The sequence below is a fragment of the Triturus cristatus genome, unplaced genomic scaffold (genome assembly GCF_964204655.1).
Source record: "Triturus cristatus unplaced genomic scaffold, aTriCri1.1 SCAFFOLD_105, whole genome shotgun sequence".
NCBI classification, from domain to species: Eukaryota; Metazoa; Chordata; class Amphibia; order Caudata; family Salamandridae; genus Triturus; species Triturus cristatus.
Genome location: NW_028187897.1, coordinates 911,878 through 929,993, shown reverse-complemented (window position 1 = coordinate 929,993; position 18,116 = coordinate 911,878).

The window sequence follows — 18,116 nt, the reverse complement described above, 5'->3', positions numbered from 1 at the left end:
CACTGGTCAATTTGTTCCCACAGGAGTCAGACTACTGCAGGAGTGAGCAATTTGATTGGCAGTCAGCAGCATCTGAAATGTTTTGCTGGCAGCCATTACAAGACACTGAGGCTTAGTTCCTACAGGGCCAAAATTAAAAAAAGGGAAATAAATGCTTTTAAAACAGCTATTTTTGCCACGGTCCAGCAAGATTCTTATGGGATGGAGGAAAAACCCCAAAATGAGGACCCGGGGATGCGCTGTTTATTTAAGGGAAGGGGGCACATGGCCCTCCTCCCCGAGCCATTATAGGACCCAGGGAGCCCACCCCTGGAGCCGCATTAGGTAAGGGGAGGGGACTTGTGTGCCCCTCCCTGAGTCATTATAGACCCCAGTGAGCCCACACCCCGGACTGAAATGCCAAAAAATGGGGGGGGAGGGGAGGTACGAAGTCCCCATCCCCGAGATTTCCAATGCCCAGGGGACCCCATGCCCTGTGGCCAATATATTTAATTGAGGGGAGGTTGCTGCGCCATTGAACGCTTTAATCAGCCCAGCCCTGGCCTGATTAAAAAAACAAAAAGGGAAGAGGGCTGTGTGGCTACCCTCCCCGAGTCTCTGTAGGTCCTAGGGGATCCCATCTCCCAGAGCCAGGTCACATACTAAGTCCTGGGGAACCCACCCTAGGAACAAAGTAATTTTCCTGCTTGTACCGGCATGGACAGAGAAACTTGTGTTAGCCTTTTTGAATTTCCCACCATGCAGGAGCAAACACAAAGTCTGCTCCTTAGTCTACTCCCAGCAAGCGGGAGCTTTAAAAATGCTCCAACTGGCTGGAAGCAGACTCTTGACTAGTTTCTCTGCCTGAACTGATGCAGGTAGGGAAACAGATCAAGAGACTGCTCCCGCCCGGAGGGATCAGCATAAGTATCTGTTCCATATGGGCTGGAGCAATATCTGCTCCTGCAGCATGAGGTGAGCCGGTTGGGGCCGAGGGGGCTCCCACCGCAACCCCATTGTGAAGTATGGCAATGACCTGAAATAATTTGGGTCCCAGGTTCAAAAACAGCTAAGACGGGGGCAGCGCTACACCCCCGCCTCTTTATGTTAAGTAGCGGCCTTGGGGGATGGGGACCCTAGGGCCCATTTAAGGCTCAGGGAGGGAAGCCATGTGGCACCCTTTTCCGTAAAAAAATACACAGCCCTGGGATATGGGGTACCAAGGATCTTTTTAATGCCCCGCTCGCCTTTTGTGTATGAGTCTGCCAGAGGGTGGTCTCCCTGGGGCCCATAATGGCTGAGAAAGGGAGGCCCAGCAGCCCTCTCCCCTTTAAAAAAAATAAAATAAAAGCCCTGGGTGATGGGGTCCCCAGTGCCTAAAGAGGCTCAGGAAGGAGGCCACGTGGAACTTTAAAAAGTATATGGCCCTGGGGGATTGGGTTTTAAGAGCCATAATAGGCATGGGGAGGGGGGCCTCACAGCCTCCTCCATGTGTGCGTGCCATATGTATATATTGCACACACACAGAGAGGGCTGCGCAGCCTCCATCCCCATTATGGTGCTGGAAAATATAAATATCGAACAGGTTTTGGCTCTCCCCACTTCCAGCCGGCGAAGAGAGAGTCACGGACTCCGATACAGTGTGGCAGAATCAGGTCTTTATTCAAACTCACATAGCCATATGACACATTTCGGACATCAGAGTGATATATACTGAAACAGAAGAAATTCTCAAACAGAGAAAGGAGATTGACGACAGAGTTAAAAAACAACAAGAAAAAATCAAACAGAGAAAAATACGCAAATTCACACGGGATAAAGAGGATTACGAACTAGGGCATATTTTCACCTTCGCCCGTCGTTATGACAATACTAGAAAAAACGATCTGACAAATTGGCCACCACTAAACAGGATGTACCTACTTCAAGTGGACACTCCACGCTGGTGGAACTAGACACAGTCGACTCTGCTTCCTTAACCAGCGGCAGTGAGGGGGAAGAAATGGACCGCAGAGGTTCCAACACGGTATCAAATATTTTGCAACCGGGAGAAGAGCTGAATTTTTTAGCCGAGGACCGCCGCCAGACCCTGAGGCCGCGGAATCCTCGAGCACCCGCAGGGTCAAACGGAATAAAAAACGGAGTGCCAGAAGAAAGGCCCGCGGCACAAAAAGACAAAAAAGTACAATGGCGACGACGCTAAACAAACGTAACAACTACAACACGATAGTCAACCTTTCTAAAATTGCTCTTACCATTGCAGAAGAGAACATTTTATCCTTGGGTCTCTCTTATTGTGCAGGCAATAACTTCAACTACTGCAAGACCAGAGTCGACACGTTTAGTTTCACGAGAAAATTAAAACCTAAGAAATTCTTCACCATCAAAGGCAGTAATAAATCTGATGCTTCCTCTGGAATTATGGCCACCACCACTGATCATAATTTGGCGGCAGCTGACGCTCAATTGCTCCTCACCCTGGCTGAACTCAACAATATGGATACCAACTCTTCAAGTAACCTCAACAATACACGGTCCTCACAGGACAGACTTTCAACCATCATTAACACTGAGTCTTGTGCTGGTCTCAGACCGTTCAAAGGGAAATCCAGTTTCATCCCCATGATGCCTAAGGACGCCATTTACATTTTCCAGGAGACAGTCACTAACGACTTGAAAAATCTTTATCACGTCATTAGTCACCAAAACGCTAAAATCAGTCAGCAGGAGTTACAGTACAAGAATCTTGTTTGTAAACTGAATAACAACTCAGGTTTAATGATTTGTACGTCCGATAAAGGGGGCAATGTGGTTGTATGGCCCAGAGATGAATATGTGACTGAAGCCAAAAGGCAGCTTTCCGATAAGGACTGCTATGAAAAAATAGACATGAAGATTTACAACACCTCCAAGGAGTCTTTGAAGAAAATGCTACACTCCTAAAAAAAAGACAGGGACTGATTTTGAGTAATGAATTCAATTTTTTATATAATGAATTCCCCATTATCCCTGTGCTCCGCCTTATACCAAAGATTCATAAAGGAGTGAAGCCGGTACCAGGCAGATCTATCATCTCGGCCATTGGAAGTCTCAGTGAGAACACAAGTAGGTATGTGGATTATTTTTTACAACTATTAGTCCAAGATCTATCCACCAACATCAAAGATACTGGGGATTTTATCAGGAAACTGAGCAAGATCCAATGGCAGGAGGGGTTTCTTTTGGTGACTCTAGACATAGAGTCACTTTACACCAGTATTGAACACGTCACTGGCATCGCTGCAACCAAACATTATTTGGATCTCAGACCTATTAAATATCACAATCACAATGTAATGCTTTTAGAATTGATCAAGTGGGCCTTATGCAACAACCACTTTATGTTTGGAAATGATCTCTACTCTCAAAAGAGGGGATTCGCCATGGGAGCTTTCTTCTCCCCCAGCTATGCATGTCTCCATGTGGGCTGGTGGGAGGAGCAGGTTCTCATGGGCACCCATGCTGATGTTTTTAACTCCAAAGTTGTAAAGTGGTTCAGATACATTGATGATGTTTTTATGGTCTGGAATGGTGATTTTACTAGTGTGGTAAATTTTATTGAGATTTTAAATACCAATGCCTTTAATCTCAAATTCACCTCTCACATTGACAAAACTACAGTTGAGTTTTTGGATACCAGAGTTATGATTGTCGACAACAAGATTGAGACCACTCTTTACAGGAAACCCACTGCTGGCAATTCCATCTTGCACGCCAGCAGTGCTCATCCTCAGCACCTTATAAAAAGCATCCCCTATGGGGAACTCCTCCGTATTAAACGCATTTGTAGTACTACAGAGGAGAGGGCCAAATGCTCTGAGGAAGCAATAATGAGGATGAAGGAAAGAGGATACACTGAGAGGACTCTGAGGGACGCTTATAAGAAAGTGCAGTCCATCTCCAGAGACACACTGTTGATTGAAAAGACCAGCAATCCCAGTCCCAACAAGCCCATTTCTGGGTCTGACAGTTTATTCCCTGACATACCACGATTCATCACGACCTACAATAAGCAACACCACAAAATCAGGGCCATCGTCACAAAAAATTGGCCCATTTGCTTACTGATGGTGTTCTGGCACCCATGTTACCCTCCAAACCCGTTCTCACGTTTAGAAGGGCCAAAACTATGACGGGAGAACTTACTAGGCTTAGTATTGATAGTCCTTACAGCGGCACATGGTTGAAACCCAAGAACGGATTCTTCAAATGTGCCAGTTGCAGGGCCTGCAAATTTGGCCAGAACACTACCGAATATTCTGTTCCCTTTAGCCCTAACATCAGGCAGATTAAGGGTCATTACACTTGCAGGTCGGATTTTTTGATATATGTCCTCAATTGCACATGTGGATTAAACTACATAGATAGCACCAAACTACAAGCTCATGTTAGAATTCTCCAACATTTAAGAGCAATCGTGAACAACGATTCTAGCTACCCTGTAGCAAGACATTTTAAGAAATGCCACAATAATGATCTCAGCTGCCTCAAATATTTTGTTATTGATAACATTCCTGCACAACGCAGAGGGGGCAACAGAGAAAAGCTTCTCAGACAGCTCGAAACAAGGTATATCCTTGAGTTCGACAGTAAAGCACCCACAGGGCTCAACAATACTGAAGACTTACACAATTTTATATAATAAACAGCCAGTCCACTGTAGTTGGCATCTCACAGTACCTTATCAGACACAAGCAGGCAAACCCCGACATCCCGGGTGGATGTTTTCTGCATTTTTTTTGTATCGTGTTCTTGGTCATTTCTCTATATTCATTTTAGGGGTCATGTTGAGACACATGTTGTATGACAATATGTTTGCACTTCGTGATTTTTGATATCTGAAATATTGGTTCTTTATTGCCGGAATTTGCTTATATTCTCTTTTTTATTTTTTTTCTTCTTTCTTTTCTTTTCCGTGGCTGGCGACTTTTGTCTTCCTTAGTTGATGTCCCATGCAGATTGGTTCTTCCGGCTTCTGCCAGCCGTGTCCTATCTGGGATCATCTCGACAGAAGTTGTGTAACCCTTGTTTCTACTAATGTATGTTAAACCAGCCTCTGATTCTGTGCACACATGCTGTTCGTCCCTATGGACTTCAGCATTTCCACATTTTTGTTTCCCCTTTTTTCTATCCTTTTACTTTTTCACATTTGCACTCTTTTCACATTTTTTTGATAGTGTTCTGATGACCGACGTATTTGCAATTGAGTTTTATAAGATCCTGGGCTTGTTCATTAGTTTTTTTATCTATTTTTATCTCTTGCCTCCATGTTAATTTCTAAAGAGATGCATTTGAATTTATTCATGAACATTTTGTATTTGGCTAATATTGCTGCTATGTATATATTCCATGCGATTGTTTGAACTTTGTACTATCATTGCGTATTTTGCACAACAATACCATTGCAGTTTGCATTTTAATTTGCGTTTGGCCCTCATGTCAATTTCCAAAGAGATGCACTGTAAATTTATTCATGAACAGTTTACATTTATCCAATATTGCTGCTATGCATATACTCCATGCAGTTGTTTTGCACTCTGTACTATTATCGCGTATTTTGTACAATAATAATATTGCAGTTTGCACTTTAATTTGCGTATTTTGCACACTTAGCAATTGCACTTGGTAACAGTACTGTTCATGCTCCTTTGCACCTTTTCATGTATTTACTTTCGGCAAGAGAAAGATAAATTTCAGCGCACATTAAGGTTTTCCGTCATACATTTCTGGTGTAGTCATTACAATTATATTTGCATATTTTGTATTGATACTACTTACTTGGAGATTTTTTCTATGTCCTTCATCACAACCATCACATGACCTTTGAGTGCTATGTATATAAGGTTGTTAACAATGGCCTTTACTTTATGTGATCAAGGCCACCTTGTGGCCGAAACGCGTAATGACGTGCTGTGTTGGTGCTGGTTCTAATTAAATTCCTCTGAAGCACGACTGGTGTCCGTGTGCTTTCTTCTTCGCCTGCCTGGAAGTGGGAGAATGCACCTGGTGTTTGCATATATATATATATATTCACTGAAAAAACCATAGGTTTTAGGCACGTTATAGTTAGGAATTAGCATTTAAAAAACCTTAGAAATTCCATGAAAAAACAATAGGTTTCAGGGGCGTTATAGTTCGCTGGACTTTTCACTCGTACAAAACCATTGAAATTCCCCCGTTATAGTTAGTTCAGCTAACTATAACTCATGCGCACGCAATGCATTGCTGATGACGTCACATATTACATCACTCATGACATGGTCAGTGACATCACTCATGACATTTCTGATGACATCTCAAATGACATCACTGATGACATCATCCTTGTGATAGTGTGGCAGACCTCCTCTCCCCCTAATATAACCTTTGATACACACATTCAAAAATAGAAACTAAAATTTTCAAAACAATTGACATACCAATATCAGCTACAACAACCTATTCAGTAATTCTAAGATCCACATACACATCCACTCATTCACCAACAGTCCTATACAGTCACTCATACATGTACTCACTCATCATATGTACTCATACACCTATACATCCTGTTACACAACGCCACTCATCCATAAAGTTACTCACACACATAGTCACTCATGCTAATAAAGAATCAAACATCCATTTACTTGCATATACAGTTATACACACACCACCACACTTACTTCTACAGAAACTTACACATACTTAGTCTTTTAAACAATCACTTACAGAAACACATACTTATTCATACAGGAACTCTTTCAATCTCTCACATATACTCACTTATATACACCAATAGTCACATATACTAGTTTAAAACATATGTAGTTACTCATAAAGACACTATTGAGACAGCCATTCACTCACTAACACACCCATGCACACACTCATCCACCCATACAGTCCTGCACACATGCTGTCTTCAACACATACAAACAGTGAGTCACTCATTCATACACCTATGCACTACGTAATACCCCCCACCGAACCATACAGACACTCAGACACTCATACTGATACTCAAAAAACCAACTAATAACCTATATAGACACTCATGTAGCTACTCACCAACCCATGCAGCCACTTATACACAAAGTGAGAGACTGATACAGATATTTACATATTTAAACATTACTCACTAAGCCATGTATTCACTAAGATACACTTAATCTGTCAGTTATACAATCAATTTTTCAAAAACAAATCATCCATTTAGACACTTATATACCCATTTATTCTTCCATCGACCTTGAGATGTACATATATAAAACATATATAATTTTCAGAAAAACACACATTCACTGGATGATGTCATCAGTGATGTCATCAGTGATGTCATTTGAGATGTCATCAGTGATGTCATGAGTGATGTCACTGACAATGTCATGAGTGATGTAATATGTGACGTCATCAGCAGTGCATTGCGGGCGCGCGAGTTATAGTTAGCTGAACTAACTATAACGGGGGAATTTAAATGGTTTTGTACGAGTGAAAAGTCCAGCTAACTATAACGCCCCTGAAACCTATGGTTTTTTCAGTGAATTTCTAAGGTTTTTTAAATGCTAATTCCTAACTATAACGTGCCTAAAACCTATGGTTTTTTCAGTGAATATATATATATATATATATATATATATATATATATTCACTGAAAAAAACATAGGTTTCAGGGGTGTTATAGTTAGCTGGACTTTTCACTCCCTGTGGCTGTTCTAAGTTGAGAGATTAAGTCCCCTTGAATCCTAAGGGTCCCTAGGGTCAAACTAGACCACTAGGTACCTCCAGTAAGCGCCACAGAGCTGCGTTGCAGAGAGGTGTAAAAAGGGGCTTGCCCTCAGAACACCTCTCTGCAGCGCAGCTCCCTGGCGCATACTGGAGATGCCTGTTGGGCTAGTTGGCCCTCAGGGACCCTCAGTATTGAAGAGGAATTAATTCCCCAACTTACAACTCGCCAGGGGGCGCGTTTGCAGAGTGCTGCAAGGAGGGGGCGTGGCCTCCGGCACGATGCCAGTCTTTTATTTATTTTAATTTTTTAAGAAGGGGGGCTGTGTGGTTCCCCTTCTTATTCTAATTTATTGGCCCTGATGACCCCATCCCCCAGGGCCTGTCTCCTAATTGTATTTACACCGCTAGTGAAGCTCTGACGTGTCTGACGCCCTACCGTGCCAAATTCCGGCGCCTCCGCCGGTGGGTACTCTCCAAGTAGACACCCTTGTCCTTTATTTATACAAACATGGGTAGCTATTGACGGGCACATTTAATACACACGCACACCAAGCCATTCAAAGGGGATTAGACAAAAATTCGACCAAACTATGCAAGAAACCCCCCTCACGGTTAATAAAACACACATCCACTGCCGGATGTGTAATACTTTTTATTTTACTCTCCGGAAAGGGAACGAACATCACTTGAGAGTCACAGCGCGTTCCTGGCAGAGCCCAATGCTGTGTTACACCCACCATTGCCTGCCGAGTGCCACACACCTCTGTGTTGTATTCCACCAGCTAGTGCATATGCTATGACACTCTCTAGCCCATGTGCACTGTAACACCACCCCGTGAATATGTCATGCCACACTTGTCTTCACACGGGTTATATTGCCCCATCTAACGTGCCTTCCTCGATGCCTATGTTATAACGCACAGTGCTATGCCATACATATTACAATCTGGGATCCATAGCTTTGTCACAGTGCATATGCAACGTTACACTCCCCAGCACATATTTTATATTACAACTTTAGAGACTAGTTAGGTTACACAACACTGCCCTGTGCATATTACACTCCAAGGCGCATATCGCATAGCACGCGCTAGTGCCTGTGCTATCTCGCGCTCTCCAATGAATCTGTCATTGCGCACAATGTATTGCATATTATATTTCACGCCCGGTTCATCTTATATCACACTTTTTGGTGCATAGTTTATACCATACACTATATCTAGTTTTCATTTTCAATCGTGCTCTCAGGACTATGTTCTATATAACCCTGTGTTCACCTACCCTTTTCACGGGCATTACATTTTGTGATAGGGGGTGGAGGGTCAGGGGGTGTTTCTGCCAAGTGAGCCTGGAGTCACAGTCACAAACGTCCTCTTCTTCCTGAATAAAAGTGAGAATATGCTGCATACTTGTTCATATTTTAAGTAATTCGCACAGACACACGTTTTAAAAACAATAAAGTTCCTAATACCCGCCTTCTCTGAACAGTTAGCTTGCTGCCCCATCCCCCTCCTCCCTATCCTCTGTTGTGTGAATCCATGGACTAGCCTCCTCCCTCCTGCCATGCATGGTCTGATGTGCTGCCACTGCCCTCAATTTAGTATGATGTACCAGTCCACTCCTCCTGCCCTCCATTGCCCAATTCTATGCCCCATCATTGACCTCCTGCTTAAACTCTGTGCTTAGCTTGCTGCCCCTATTCTCCTTCCCCCTGCCCTCTGATGTCTTTGTGCATGCCCCTGCTCCATCCTTTTTGCCCATCATGTTCCATGGACCTGCCACTCCTATCTACTCTGAGTGTTCTGTTGAGCTGCCACTCCCCTCCCACCTGCCTAGCATTGTCAGTTGACTGTAACCTGTCCCTGCCACCTCCACCCTGCCTGTCCACATGCCATGCCCCTATCCTCTTCCTCCTGTCCTACATGGTCCATTGTACAGCCACACCCTTCTGCCCTCCCTGGTCTGTTGTGCTGCAACTGCTCCTCCTGCCTGATCCGTGCGATCTGTTGTGAGGCCCCTTCCCCTGAACTTTCTTGTCTGTGCACAGGTCCTAACCCTCCCTTCTATCCTCCATCGTCCTTTGTACATGCCCCTGCACCCTCCTTCTTGCCCATCATAGCCATTGTGCTGCCACTAACCCTCCCACTTGCCATGCATGGTCTTCTGTGCTGCCATGGCCCCTCCCACCTTCCCTGTGTGGTCGGTTAGCTGCCCCTGACCCCCTCCCACCTTCCCTCCATGGTCTGTGTGTTTGCCATCACAGTCTCACTGTTGCTCTTCATGGTGTGTCTTGCTTCTAGTGCCCATCCTGCCTGACCTCCATGGCTATCTTGCTGCTCCTGCCCTGCCCCCTTGCCCCCAGCCCTCTGTTTACATGTGCAGACCCCTACTCCCTCCCTCCTGGCTTGTCTGTTCCATTGTAATGCCCCTGATCCGTCCCTCCTGCCCTTTATGGTCTGTTATGCTGCAGCTTTCTCTCCTGTCTGTCCATTATGGTCAGCTAGCTACCATTGCCTCTTGCCCCTCTGTTCTCTGTTGTCCATGTGCATGGTCCTGTCCCCTCCCTCTTGCTTTCTATGGATTGTTGTGCTGCACTCCCGTCCCGCATGCCCTGTGTGGTGTATTGTGCTGCTGCAAACCCTGATGCCTGCCCTGCAGGGTCAGTTTGGTGCACCTCTCCATGTCCCTCCTGTCCTCTGTTATCCAAGTCCATGTCCCTACCCCATTTCCTTCCATGATCCAATGTACCATACTTGAGAACATTTTGAACTTGGTAAGAGGGAGATTTTGAAAAAAAACTGGGGTATTGATTTTCCCCTTTGAGTTACATTGAAAAAGAGGAGATTGTAGACAGGAGACAGATCAAATAAAGCCCATTTGAGCTTAAAAACATTGGACGTTTCCTGGCTGAATCGGGTCTGTTGGCATGTATGGTTGTACTACCATTGCCTCTTCCTTCTGCCCACAATGGTCTATTACATTGCCACAGCCTCTCTTGCAAGTCCTGTATTGTTGGTTTGTTGCCCCTGCCCCCCTTTCCACTGCCCTCCATAGTCTGTTGTGCTGCCACGGCCCTTCCTGCCTGCTCAGTGTGGTTAAATTGTTGCCTTTGCACCCTCCTACCTGCCTTCAATTTTCAGAGTCCGTGCCCCTGGCCTCTGCCTCTCAACAGTATCCTAATGAACAACTAGATTGCTAACATTCTATATTTATTACAAAAGTGTGGAACGCCTGACGTCATCTTGATGTAATCAAAACTGTAATACCTAGAGCATTTCCTTTAGAAATTACATATATGAGAGGGTCTTATTGGCATCAAAATTATGGTTAGTGCTCTAAAAGACTAAAATAAGGACATATTTTCTGAGTTTTCAAATAGCGACAAAGCACTTTTAAATTATTTGTTCTCTTTATGTTTTTTTATCCAGTTGACCACTTGATTAAATGTTGCACTTAGGGGAGAGGATGTGGTGTTACTTCCAGAACTGCAGACTTTGCAACTGGGGAACCAGGTTGGAGTTTCTGCTTCAGCTCGACATTCTGTGATTCTGGTCAAATCACTTAGTCCCCCCATGTCTACAACCAAAATGAATTTGTTCTTGTGTGATGTAACCAATGCTCATGTAAAGCACTCCAATACCTGACAAGTCTGCACTATATAACACTGCAAAAACACAAAATAATAAGTGTTTTGCACACTTCTGTCATTGGGCTATATTTGGGCTACATCTGGGTGATTTTGGGCTACTTTTGGGCTCTTTTGTCTCCGGTGGCCATCTTGGGAGATTTATTTGTTATGAAGTTTCCTAATTTCCTCATGTACTGCAGTCTCCTCAGTAGGAAATGCTGTCCGTTTTTTACTTTGATTCCATCATGAAGGTATTCAGATTGTCACACATTTGCCATGAATTCTGAAAGTTAGCACTCTAGTTGCTCATTAGATCACTGTAGTAAAACTACTGTTCACCATGGAAGTCTGCTCCTGGTATTAAAAGTGCATGTTTCAGTCTGCATGTCAGAATTTTTTAATGAAATAGAAGAGGATTTGAGAAGTCACTCAAAATGTGCCCTCATTTTCTTTCTTCAGCATTAATCATAATTTCTATGGCAAAATGAACCCCCTCATTGTGTTCCTTTTTAAATTAAATGTGTTAAGTGTTGCCAGTTTATTCCAATCAAGATGGCTTCAGGTGTGCCATACTTTTGTCATAATGAAGACAGTAAGCGCTCTAGTTGTTTTTAAGAACACTCTGGGACATTCTGTCATTGGGCTATACTTGGGCTACATCTGGGTGATATTTGGGCTACATTTGGGCTACATTTGGGCTCTTTTGTCTCTGGTGGCCATCTTGGGAGACTTATTTGTTATGAAGTTTCCTAATTTCCTCATTTACTGCAGTCTCCTCAGTAGGAAATACTTTCAGTTTTTTACTTTGATTCCATCAAGAAGGCATTCAGATGTGTCACACATTTGCCATAAATTCAGAATGTTAGCACTCTTTTTGCTCATTAGATCACTGTAGTAAAGCTACTGCTCACCAGGGAAAACTGCTGCTGGTATTGAAAGTGCATGTTTCAGTCTGCATGTCAGAATTTTTTAATGAAATAGAAGAGGATTTGAGAAGTCACTCAAAATGTGCCCTAATTTTTCTTTCTGCAGCACTAATCATACTTTTTATGGAAAAATGAACCCCCTCATTTTGTTCCTTTTAAATTAAATGTTTTAAGAGTTACCACTTTAATCCAAGCAAGATGGCTTCAGGTGTGCCATACGTTTATCATAAGTAGGACTGTTAGCGCTCTAGTTGTTCTTTGGAACACTCTGGGAAGCTACAGTACAACACAAAGGAATCAACTGACAGTCTCTGCCCTTGTTGGATGTACATGTTTTACTGAGAATGTCAGACTTCATTCTCACATGACTGAGAAAGATAATGTGAATTTACAGAAAATAAGCTCTCAGTTTAGCTTATAGATCACCTTCCAAACCTCTGTGGGAAAAGCATGAGAAAATATTTTTCTCTCAATCATGATATCCCAGCAGAAGGCTTTTTCACATGGTGAAATCACCTTAGAACATACCACAATTCCTAAAATGAGTATGGTACCATCAACAAATGATTTATAATGTAACTAAAGTCTTAAAACCTTCTATTAACTGCAATGCTTTTTAATGAGGTGCTATCATGTATATTGGTCCCAAGATGGCTGCCAACACTTCTTGGATGAAGTGCTGACAGCCAATCAGATCTCAGGATGAGATGTGTGGTTAGGCTCCGCCCACATATATATATGATTTTACTTTTGATTTTCCCAGGAACTACTGAACAGATTGACACCAGACCTGCAAAAGGCACATCCCTGACCTGAGGACTACCTCTTTGCCAAATTTAAAGTTATTCTGTTCAGCCGTTCGGGCTGTACCTTGGACTAAAGGTCCCTATGGAAAATTGCATGGGGAAAATGTGTTTTGGGACCCCCCTTTTTTCTCAGCCCCCGCTTGACGAATCCCCCCGAGACTTTCAGGGTAGGAGCGAAGCGGAACACCCCACCTATTTTGAAAATTTCGCGAGGATTCGTCAACCGGTGCCAAAGTTATTCCAAATAGAATGTTGCGGATTTCCTATGGAAACAGGGTCCTAACTAAAACTATCTACTGGCGACCGCCAGTAGATAATATATATATATATATATATTCCCCCGTTATAGTTAGTTCAGATAACTATAACTCGCGCTCCCGCAATCCTGCTCATGACGTCACATATTACATCACTCATGACATGGTCGGTGGCATCACTCATGACATCACTGATGACATCATCCTTGTGATAGAGTGGCGGTCGCGCGAGTTATAGTTATCTGAACTAACTATAACAGGGGAATTTCATTGCTTTTTTACGAGTGAAATATCCACCTAACTATAACATGTGTGAAACCTATGGTTTTTTAAGTGAATTAGCAAGGTTTATTAAATGCTAATTCCTAACTATAACGTGTGTGAAACCTATGGTTTTTTCAGTGAATTTGTACGGTTTTTTAAATCCTAAGTTATGTATGTATTATTATTTTTTTATATATTTATTTAACAATAAACTACGTATTAAAAAAATATTATTTTTTTTGGTTTTTCACCGTGCGCGCACCCCCGCGATTTAAAAATGTTTTTTTTTTTTTAAATGTTCTGCCTTCGGGGTCCTTCAGGGACCCCCCGACAAAGGCTAGGGGGTCAAGAACTCTCTACCCTGCCCCCTTTTCACGTTCGCCACATTCCTTTTTCACTCTCGCACTGAAAACAAACAAAATGGCGGCCGACACTTCCTGATTTCGACCGATTCGAACGTTAACTAACATGTAACCACCAATCAGAATTACACTCGCGCACGTTAGGGTGCTCGCACCGCGCGCGCACGGAACGAACTGCGTTAACTGGGCGCGCACGCCACGAATGGCGTAAAGTAACTTAGCATTTAAAAAACCGTACAAATTCACTGAAAAAACCATAGGTTTCACACACGTTATAGTTAGGAATTAGCATTTAAAAAACCTTGCAAATTCACTGAAAAAACCATAGGTTTCACACAAGTTATAGTTAGCTGTACATTTCACTCGTAAAAAACCAATGAAATTCCCCCGTTATAGTTAGTGCAGGCAACTATAACTCACGCGACCGCAATCCTCTGCTGATGACATATGTGTCTTTATGAAAAAAAAATATTTGTAATATATGTATAGCTAAAATTTAATGGAAGAAGACATGGGCAAATAAGTGTCTAAATACAGTATTAGCATCAGCAGAGGATTGCGGTCGCGTGAGTTATAGTTGCCTGCACTAACTATAACGGGGGAATTTCATTGGTTTTTTACGAGTGAAATGTACAGCTCACTATAACTTGTGTGAAACCTATGGTTTTTTCAGTGAATATATATATATATAAAATCAAAAATCCGATTGGCCACACTCTGCTCGTCCTACCAGCGTGTTACCCCAAGGAATTGTGGTCCATGAAGTGCCGACGGCGAATACGCCTGTGCCAAAGTTTTAAGTGAAAGTAAGTGTCGCGTTAGCCATCCCTGGACACGTGTTTCGAGGTAGTTGCCTCTCGTCAGCAGGGAGTAGGTATGTGTGTGGGGTTGCAGCGTAGACTGCCAAAAAAGTATTCTCAGGTAAAGTACCACTCATGGCGCGCAGGTGCTGGTCCAGGGCTCGTTAGCCCAATCGGCTCAAGGGAGCCTTAATACAATTAAAAATCCGATTGGCCGCACTCTGCTCGTCCTACCAGCGTGTTACCCCAAGGAATTGTGGTCCATGAAGTGGCAACGGCGAATACGCCTGTGCCAAAGTTTAAGTGAAAGTAAGTGTCGCGTTAGCCATCCCTGGACAAGTGTTTCGAGGTAGTTGTCTCTCATCAGCAGGGAGTAGGTATGTGTGTGGGGTTGCTGCGTAGACTGCCAAAAAAGTATTCTCAGGTAAAGTACCACTCATGGCGCGCAGGTGCTGGTCCAGGGCTCGTCAGCCCAATCGGCTCAAGGGAGCCTTAATACAATCAAAAATCCGATTGGCCGCACTCTGCTCGTCCTACCAGCGTGTTACCCAAAGGAATTGTGGTCCATGAAGTGGTGACGGCGAATATGCCTGTGCCAAAGTTTTAAGTGAAAGTAAGTGTCGCGTTAGCCATCCTTGGACACGTGTTTCGAGGTAGTTGTCTCTCGTCAGCAGGGAGTAGGTATGTGTGTGGGGTTGCCGCGTAGACTGCCAAAAAAGTATTCTCAGGTAAAGTGCCACTCATGGCGCGCAGGTGCTGGTCCAGGGCTCGTCAGCCCAATCGGCTCAAGGGAGCCTTAATACAATCAAAAATCCGATTGGCCGCACTCTGCTCATCCTACCAGCGTGTTACCCCAAGAAATTGTGGTCCATGAAGTGGCGACGGTGAATACGCCTGTGCCAAAGTTTTAAGTGAAAGTAAGTGTCGTGTTAGCCATCCCTGGACACGTGTTTCGAGGTAGTTGCCTCTCGTCAGCAGGGAGTAGGTATGTGTGTGGGGTTGCCGCGTAGACTGCCAAAAAAGTATTCTCAGGTAAAGTACCACTCATGGCGCGCAGGTGCTGGTCCAGGGCTCGTCAGCCCAATCGGCTCAAGGGAGCCTTAATACAATCAAAAATCCGATTTGCCGCACTCTGCTCGTCCTACCAGCGTGTTACCCCAAGGAATTGTGGTCCATGGAGTGGCGACGGCGAATACGCCTGTGCCAAAGTTTTAAGTGAAAGTAAGTGTCGTGTTAGCCATCCCTGGACACGTGTTTCGAGGTAGTTGCCTCTCGTCAGCAGGGAGTAGATATGTGTGTGGGGTTGCCGCGTAGACTGCCAAAAAAGTATTCTCAGGTAAAGTACCACTCATGGCGCGCTGGTGCTGGTCCAGGGCTCATCAGCCCAATCGGCTCAAGGGAGCCTTAATACAATCAAAAATCCGATTAGCCGCACTCTGCTCGTCCTACCAGCGCGTTACCCCAAGGAATTGTGGTCCATAAAGTGGCGACGGCGAATACGCCTGTGCCAAAGTTTTAAGTGAAAGTAAGTGTCGCGTTAGCCATCCCTGGACACGTGTTTCGAGGTAGTTGCCTCATCAGCAGGGAGTAGGTATGTGTGTGGGGTTGCCGCGTAGACTGCCAAAAAAGTATTCTCAGGTAAAGTACCACTCATGGCGCGCAGGTGCTGGTCCAGGGCTCGTCAGCCCAATCGGCTCAAGGGAGCCTTAATACAATCAAAAATCCAATTGGCCGCACTCTGCTCGTCCTACCAGCGTGTTACCCCAAGGAAATGTGGTCCATGAAGTGGCGACGGCGAATACGCCTGTGCCAAAGTTTTAAGTGAAAGTAAGTGTCGCATTAGCCATCCCTGGACACGTGTTTCGAGGTAGTTGCCTCTCGTCAGCAGGGAGTAGGTATGTGTGTGGGGTTGCCGCGTAGACTGCCAAAAAATATTCTCAGGTAAAGTACCACTCATGGCGCGCAGGTGCTGGTCCAGGGCTCGTTAGCCCAATCGGCTCAAGGGAGCCTTAATACAATCAAAAATCCGATTGGCCGCACTCTGCTCGTCCTACCTGCGTGTTACTCCAAGGAATTGTGGTCCATGAAGTGGCGACGGCGAATACGCCTGTGCCAAAGTTTAAGTGAAAGTAAGTGTCGCGTTAGCCATCCCTGGACAGGTGTTTCGAGGTAGTTGTCTCTCATCAGCAGGGAGTAGGTATGTGTGTGGGGTTGCTGCGTAGACTGCCAAAAAAGTATTCTCAGGTAAAGTACCACTCATGGCGCGCAGGTGCTGGTCCAGGGCTCGTCAGCCCAATCGGCTCAAGGGAGCCTTAATACAATCAAAAATCCGATTGGCCGCACTCTGCTCGTCCTACCAGCGTGTTACCCCAAGGAATTGTGGTCCATGAAGTGGTGACGGCGAATATGCCTGTGCCAAAGTTTTAAGTGAAAGTAAGTGTTGCGTTAGCCATCCTTGGACACGTGTTTCGAGGTAGTTGTCTCTCGTCAGCAGGGAGTAGGTATGTGTGTGGGATTGCCGCGTAGACTGCCAAAAAGTATTCTCAGGTAAAGTACAACTCATGGCGCGCATGTGCTGGTCCAGGGCTCGTCAGCCCAATCGGCTCAAGGGAGCCTTAATACAATCAAAAATCCGATTGGCCGCACTCTGCTCGTCCTACCAGCGTGTTACCCCAAGGAATTGTGGTCCATGAAGTGGCGACGGCGAATACGCCTGTGCCAAAGTTTTAAGTGAAATTAAGTGTCGCGTTAGCCATCCCTGGACACGTGTTTCGAGGTAGTTGCCTCTCGTCAGCAGGGAGTAGGTATGTGTGTGGGGTTGCCGCGTAGACTGCCCAAAAAGTATTCTCAGGTAAAGTACCACTCATGGCGCGCAGGTGCTGGTCCAGGGCTCGTCAGCCCAATCGGCTCAAGGGAGCCTTAATACAATCAAAAATCCGATTGGCCGCACTCTGCTCGTCCTACCAGCGTGTTACCCCAAGGAACTGTGGTCCATGAAGTAGTGACGGCGAATACGCCTGTGCCAAAGTTTTAAGTGAAAGTAAGTGTCGCGTTAGCCATCCCTGGACACGTGTTTCGAGGTAGTTGCCTCTCATCAGCAGGGAGTAGGTATGTGTGTGGGGTTGTCGCGTAGACTGCCAAAAAAGTATTCTCAGGTAAAGTACCACTCATGGCGCGCAGGTGCTGGTCCAGGGCTCGTCAGCCCAATCGGCTCAAGGGAGCCTTAATACAATCAAAAATCCGATTGGCCGCACTCTGCTCGTCCTACCAGCGTGTTACCCCAAGGAATTGTGGTCCATGAAGTGGCGACTGCGAATACGCCTGTGCCAAAGTTTTAAGTGAAAGTAA